This window comes from Ruditapes philippinarum, unplaced genomic scaffold (genome assembly GCF_026571515.1).
Source record: "Ruditapes philippinarum isolate M1 unplaced genomic scaffold, ASM2657151v2 ctg7469_1_1_1_1, whole genome shotgun sequence".
Lineage (NCBI taxonomy): Eukaryota > Metazoa > Mollusca > Bivalvia > Venerida > Veneridae > Ruditapes > Ruditapes philippinarum.
In genome coordinates, this window is record NW_026865142.1 from 73,761 (window position 1) to 82,194 (window position 8,434).

Below are 8,434 nucleotides of genomic sequence, written 5' to 3' on the forward strand. Positions count from 1 at the left end.
CATAAGTTATGTCGACATGGTCTGATACAGATGTTGTAAAGATTCTATGTTTCTCCATCAACACCATGATAAAACAAGCCATGTCGCACTAATATATATCAACGTGACCACATAAAATTTTTCACGGACCACGGCATCTCGGGGGTCAATTCAAGCTTCCATACATATGTAATCATTGTGCCACCGTAGTTTATTGCTTAACAAATACATCAGTAAATTACAAACTGTAAATTACATGCACATTGCTCATCTTTTTTTTGTTTTTATGTAGGATTATTTCATCGAATGAGCTTCAAAAACATTTTTTTCACAGTGGCGTAATTTATAAATTAATGGCTTGACGCGCAAAATTATTGGTTAAAACATGGCATGCATTAAACAGAAGATTGAAAAAGATGTTTTATTGCCAACAAAAAGCTATATTAGAACGTTAAGGTGACGTTATTAAGTGTAACTGATTCCTACTTAAACAATGGACTTCGTTAAAACATCCCCTTCATATCTGGTATGAAAAAATCAAGAATATACGGCATTATATAGAGTTTACTTGTTTGTTTGTGTGTAAGATGAAATTTTATTTCATTGAGTGAGCTTTAAAAACAGTATTTTCGCGAGTGACGTAGCCACGAGTGAGAATACTGTTTTTTAAAATTCACGAGATGAAATAAAATTACATCTTACACAACAAACAAAATAGTTTTCGTTTTATTTTATGCTTAAAAACAAGGTTAAATGAAATTTCCTTAATATTAACTTTAATATGTTAATATGTTTTGCCACTGGTAGCCTCATTTAGTCGAATTCTCATAGAATACGAAAAGTCTTGGGCTGAAAAAATAGATCGACAATCAACGTTAAATGGCGATGATATTATTAATATTATTGAAATAATATGAATGATCGTTTGTTTTAATAATAAAAACAAACAATTGAAGTAGAAGAAAAAGTCAAACCATTCATCCTTATTACGGTGAATTTATATTAGACCTGGCTCTGTGAAATGTATGCGGCCGCCATTTTTAAAAGTTGTTTCACGGGAGGATTTAAATTGTGTTTGATTCAGAGGGATATCTGGATTTGTATGTCATACATCTTTTTTAGGAGAACGAAAAACTTATTTAAGGATTGACAGACAATAAAAAAGTGTTGACTGATGTGTAAACATTCAAAAAGCGGCTAGGAAATAGGAAAACATGGAATTTTTGAAAGGCTGCCTTACGAACGCTGGGTTGCTTACTTATTCTTCGGGCTGATGGCTGTCATTGCTTTACAAGTTTAAGGCAGTAATTGCTCGTATGATACTTAAATATGCCCAAATGCCATCAAGAGCAGTTTAACATGTAACGGAATTGTATTTTTCAGACTGTAAAAAATGAAACAAGACTTTAGAGACGATATTTGGTGATTGGTAATTTGAATGAATTGAAGTAAGTTTTCTCCTTTTTCTTACTTTTAACAATTCAGTTTCTTTTTTATTAATTTCAGCTTTGCTTTCCTCTAAACAGGTCTGACAATGTCAGAACTGTCAATAGTAATAAAATTGAGGTACCACACCACCAGTCAAAGAAATCGTACTAGTGTATGATTTTAGTTCCATTAACATTACTTACACTATTCGTTTTGGAATTCTTTTCTAATGTTATGATTTATTCATAGAAAATCACAAACAGGTCAGCAGCAGTAAAAGCTGCTAAACAAAAATCCCCAAAAACAAACTCGGTCGGAAAACGAAGCGAAGTTGTTCATCCTTTGATGTTTATTGAAATTGTCATCATCACATACCTTATAGTTCGATATGTCATTAGTTACATTCCAAATTTGCAGTGTAACATCGTTAATCACCTACTAAATAAGTAAGTTTGTGATTTTTGAAAGGAGGGAAAACGGGCGAATAGGCTCTGGAGTAATCCTGCTATTTTTCTTTTCTTATTTATCATAAGACTCTGAGAAAGACTTATAAAAAGAAAACATAAAAAGTATGTATGATTTTTTACAACTAAATGATCTGAAAAAAATAATCTAAAGATAAAATGTTTGCTGAAAGAAAAATTATTTTATTTAGGAGGTTTGTAGAATATATCCCTATGAGGAAGTACTTGTATTTTATTTTTTATATTACACGTGTGTTCTTTCGATCTGTGAATGATAACTTTATCGTGAAACGTGGGGAGTGTCTCTATCGATATGAAATATGGTTTTTGATGTTGTCGTAAGAAACAATCATGGTGTCATCCGGAAGAGTAGAAACTTGAAAGTAATTGGCTAAAATCACATTGATGATAAAAAATGAACCATTCACGCATTTGGATAGACAACTATAAGGATACTCAATTTTCTGTTTCCTTTTCAAAAACGTCAAACGTCTCCATAGCACAAATATCACAATAAAGATTAGTGAATTTTAAATGATGGATCTCAATATTATTATACTTGTTTCTTTAATTGGAGGAACGTTTTCTTCGGCGAAACCAATTGACTGTAGTGATATTCAGGTGGGGAATTACAGTTCAACTGGACCATACGAAATATTTCCATACCAGCAGGATGAGGGAATTCCAGTCAGATGTGACATGGATACATCTACGGGAGGATGGACCGTGATACAAAGACGTATATCTGATTCGAATTTTTATAGGAACTGGGAGGCATACAAAACAGGATTTGGAGATCTAAACACGAATTTCTGGCTTGGAAATGAAAACATTCATAAGATTGTAAGGCAGGGGAGATACGAACTACGAATTGATTTGACAAGTTTTTCTGGTGAAACGGCTTATGCGGAGTATGATGAGTTCTCTATTGGTAACGAAGATTCTGGGTATAAACTTTACGTACGTGGGTATACTGGTACAGCCGGTGACGCCCTGTCATCGAGCGCGCATGGAAATGGAATGAAGTTTTCAATATGATAGGGACAACGATGTCTACATCGGTCAGTGCGCGATACTCTACCATGGCGCTTGGTGGTATACAAAATGTCATGCTTCAAACCTGAACGGTGACTATGGGAATAACGCATACGCCATTGGACCTGTCTGGCGACCTTGGAAAGGATACTACCAACCGATGAAGAAAACAGAGATGAAAATTCGACGCAGCTGCTGTAAGAACTAAAAATAAAATATATACTAATAAATACTATTCAAAAGTCAAAGATTACCTATGTAGTCAACAGATCCGGTTGCATATATATTTTATTACTACCATATACATGTATGTCGATTGTGTAATAAAGTAAACTTGATTGAAAAGATAGCTCGAATCAATTTTAGTTATAACGAATAAGAATTGTGTACTATTCTTACATGATTTTGTTGATGCTTTTGCTACTTTCATTAACAATCTTTATCAAAATTATCTTCTTTTTTTTCTTTGGAATAATTTCATTAATGTAAATGTTGGAATTTTATAATAATGTTGCTTTTTATTGTAATTAAAAAGGAATAAAATTGGTTATTTCTATTTCATTTCAATTTTGTATCATATGTCTTGATTTTTGTATAGTTACGCAACTGGTTGTTTGGTTTTAACAATCGTTCCTTTAATTTTTATTATTAAAAATTAATTAAAAAAAAGAGAAAAGAAAAATAATTAAAAGGCTGGGGGGAAAGGGCCTGTAAAATTATTTAAATTCTATTTCCAATTAAACGAAAAACCATGAAACTATTCCGCTGTTGTAAAGCATTTTTTACATGTGATAGAAAAATTTTTCGACTTGAGTTTACTCTATAATTATTTATAGGAGAAAAATTGTCTCAAAAAAGGTGTCTTTTAATATTAAGATAGAAACCGAAAACCCCGTTTAAGCTATACATATTACCATCTAAACTTGAACTTCAACTGTTAATTTTTACCAGTTTTGCTCCGAGAGTTTTTGTTGTAACCAATACTTAGTTAACTTTATGTAAACTGTTGTGTATTCTAAGCATTGATTCCCCTAAATAATCAATTCAATTATTTCCAACTATGAGTCAGCAAATAGTCTGTGGTGTGGTCCGACTATTTTTCTTTTCTTAATTATATGAATCAGTTTGAAAAAATCTTATTAATAGAAAACATAATAAGAACTGATGATGTTTATTAATACCAAATGATCTAAAAAGCATAATAATAAAATGTAAGCTAAAGAAGAAATTATTTTATTTAGGTTTGTAGCAAAAACTTTGTTATAAACTTTGTTACCGATATTCCGTGTTGATCAAATTCTGGCTGTAGCACCCTTGTGACAGTCACTTTTTAATTGCTAACGTGTATCTTTTCAATTGGCCGCTTATATGAGTCAACAGAGCAAAAAATAGAAAAAAAACATTAAAAACGTCTTTTTTACTGAACTAATTGATGGATGATCACCAAACTTTGTTTGTAGCATTCTTAAGTAGTTTGTTATCAATTTTTTTCCAATGAATGACTGGCCCTTTTAAGGCCGCTACTGTACTTATTGAATGGCTGATCACCGAACTTTTTCTGTAGCGTTCTTAAGTAGTATTTCATGAAATTTGCTCGGATTATTTGATTTTTTTGTATCTTCTCCTTCTGATTTAATTGACGAATGGGTGATCACTAAACTTTGTTTGTAGCCTTCTTAGAGGGATTTTGCTCAAATTAATTTGATTTGTCCCTAGGGGCCGCTTGAGCTGAAAATTAAAAGAACAAAACATATACCCTTCTACTGACTGGATTATCATCAAATTTGTTTTGGCTTTTCTTTTTAGATTTTTTAAAGGTTTCTCAAATCAATGTGATTGGTCTCTTTTACGGGCCTCGAGAGGTTAAAAAAATTATTTTTTTTCTAAATGAATTGTTTGAAATATTAACTTGTACTATGAGTTGTTTTGTATGTAATATCTTACAAGCACTTGTTAAGACAAACAACAACTGTCACTCCATGTATTATTTTCAAAACAAGCAGACATATTATTATAGAGGCTACCGTAGGCACCATGTTAAAATCTTTGACTTTAAACCACTTTCCCCTAACCACTGTTGGTTCGAATACGCTTGGACTTTTGGATTATTACCATCTAGCTAGCATACATAATGTAAGTCGTCCTACTCTGGTTCCCACTCTATCTGAACATATTATTAGGCCTAAAAATAGTTGTGGTGATGGTAACCCTACCCTACCTAGCAAATTCATCTGACCCTTAAGGTTTTTTGATGATTTTCTTGGTAAATGTTGGCGAGGTCAGTAAATAGCATCAATATAATCTTTTTTTATTACGATTCGTTAGCATTTCGAGGTGCGTATCACATTTCAACTCGAACATGAAAGGAAAAGACAAACCGAATAAATTAAACTAAGAAAATGGCACAAAACACTTAAAATGTTGTCAGTATTTACAAGGTCAATGGTTCAATGGTTTTATTTTTTTAAAGATACTCGGCCGACTGGTTAACTTGCATGTGTTAGTTCTAAGTTTTCCATGCAAAGTCCTACAGAAATGTAAGCATAGCTTGCATAACCATGACAATTTCTTGTAGGGCAAAAATGAAACTCTTTAAGATATAAATGTTTCAAACTGAAAAGAAAGGCGTTTAAAGCCTACAAACACTACCTATTTAAAATGGACATGTTACCCTAACCACAACATTTTTGGCTTTATGAAGCATGATATTATTAAAACCGAAAACTCTAAAGAAGTAAATTATTTGAAGTCTACAGCCTTTACCAAGCAATCACAAAATTCGCTGTTGAAATGCTCACAACAAACATTATATATAGTCATTATTTTCCTTTCATGGCTGTTTCCCATTAAAAATCTTTCTTACAAAATAGTGTACTTGCTTACCTCATACAGTATGCAAATTCATTATACAAATAAAAATGTTAATATTTGTATAGCTGACCCTCGGTTACTCGAATTTCAAGGGACTGGACATTTTACTTCTCGAGAAATGGAATTCGAGTAACATTAATGTGCTATAATTACGTTTACATTCATGCATCATGTCAAAAGTAGTACGTTTGTTATTGTTGTGAACGGCATTGCTGCAATATTTTACAGTAATCAATTACAACTCCAAATTATAAATGAACTGAAAGATATTATTTAAAATTTATACATGTTAATGTATTAATAGTGAAACATAAATACAAACATTCGTAGCAATGACATAAATATAAATCAAATTGGTCAGTATTCATCAGTTATAATATTAAGCACATGTTTACAATCAGCACTCATGACAAATCATTACTATGAAAGCACATTAACACATTAATTCAAACAACAATATGTCTAATACCTTGGAGACTGTGAATAAATCATCGAACGAAAACGAAAGTAGCAAATGTCGTGAACCGGAAGTACATATTTATTTAGCTTAGCAATTACATATGATAAACAAGATCATCAAGGAAAGGCGGCGTTCAATGAACGCACCCCCCACCCGGCCCAGTAACAAGAACCCGTGGCAAGGAGCCAAGGAGGACCCCAAACAAAAACAGGAAAGGGCATAAGACAGAGTACGGGCAGGCAAAACCACTACCTAAGAATAAATAATTTAAGAACTGATAAAGGAACTAAAAGGAAACAAATAAATGATTGAACTTAGGCCCATAAAGTCAAAAGGCACAGGGGAAGGGGACATTGAGACCCGGGGAGGGGGGGACTAAAATAGAAATAAATAAAAACTAGGGGCAAAGGGGAGATACTTACCGTAGACAAGAAAACAACAAGAGACACAAAAGTGTCACCGAAACAATATACATGTAAAACATCATAGACAAACATCTGAGGAACACACAGGGGCACCGCCTTGGAACGGTTTTAACCGGTTAATGGTGCACCAAACCTCACTCTTAGCCCCACCATGTTCCTATAACAAGACAGTGTAAATAAAATGAATCCCCGCCAAGTGAAATTCTAAAACAGTGTAATGGTGGACAAAAAGGTGAAATAAGTAAAACATCGAAATGCTCTTGTAGAAACATACAAAAGAAAACCCAATGACCATAACAAAGTACTCGATGTCTTAAAGGAAGGAACAGAGCAACAAGAAGAAATCACCTACAAAAGGGCCCGACGAAAGCAAAGAAGACGAACATTTAGGCAATTCAGTCCCCAAAGGGCGATTTAACAACAGTCCATCATAGAGTCTCCCACTTTTGGTCCGTCAGATGTATCAAAAGAGGAAAGCGTAGCGTCCAACTGTAAATGGGTTGAAACACTAAGCATGCGGTATGTCTTAAAATACTAGGGTCATAACCCCTTTTTTAAATAAAAACGTTTTAATAAATTTTAGTAAAGAACAAACAGAAACCTTACTATGACCCAAGATCTTACGAAGTTTGTAAACGACATCCCTGGAAAAACAAGGCTGCGCTAATCCCTTGTCGCAGAAAGAGTTTTCAGATCACTATTGAATTTTGAAATTAAATCAAGCAGTACTCGATTGTTTAAAAATTTTGTAAAAATATTTACGTAATTTATAATTTAGCGGTAGCCCTTTTGACGAGTAGCCCCTTACCGTAATGAAAATATTTCGCTCGTTAAAATCTTTTACGTTCTACAAGCTTCTTAAGCGAATCTATTTAACTGAGATAAATATAAACCCCGTAACGATGTGCATTTTCGCCGGGTACGTCCTCCATCCAACATGAGGATAATTACTATATATCAAAATCAAAAATCTCTTTTTACTCAAGATTTGTGTAGGTAATTAAACTTGTGAATTTATTTTGATATTATAGTGGAAGATCCAAAAGTGGTGTGGTTAGTTAAAATTTTTAAGAATTTGTTTTTTTTAAGGGGGGTAGGATAAATATTTGAAATTTGGGGTCAATTAAGAATTATCTAAATTAAAAATGTCATCAAGGTATCTATATCGATTACAAATTTAAAAAAAAACCGTGTTAAGAACAAGCAATTGCCCACTTGCCCGGCAAAGATGAAAACTGGCTGAGCAATTTAGTCACGATTGTTACTGTTCCGCCAAGCAAGTTCATTTTTCACGAAAAACATCCATTTTTCCCATTTATTTGTAATTTTTTTTTTATTTTATTTTTTTGTTTGTTTGTTTGAAGGTTGCTTCCGGCAAGTTCATTTCAAATGTTATTTCTAACACGGAAAGACAGTTGTTTCTGGTAAATTGGTCAGAACCATCATATCCCTTGTGTTTTCTTTCGATCTGTAAATGATACCCGTGTCATTAACTTAAGATGAAACAAGGCGGAAATATTTTCACCGATGCATGAAATATATTTTTCGATGTTTATGGTGACAAACAATCATAGTGTTACCCGGAAGAGTAGAAACCTGAGAGTAATTGGCTAAAATCAAATTGATGTTTAAATGAATCATTTTAAGATTCATCAAAAATATATAAAACCTATCAAAATGTCTTTAAAAACATCTTCTGGATTTTATGATATCATTTCACAAATAAATGTTGTTTTTATATTGTTACATGTTGTTTGTCTTGCTTACGCCAA

General features: G+C 32.8%; 1 pseudogene; it reads left to right on the forward strand.

The window, feature by feature from the left end:
• Positions 1–2,220: 2,220 nt before the first annotated feature.
• LOC132727981 (microfibril-associated glycoprotein 4-like) lies at positions 2,221–3,452 on the forward strand (annotated as a pseudogene).
• Positions 3,453–8,434: the final 4,982 nt, after the last annotated feature.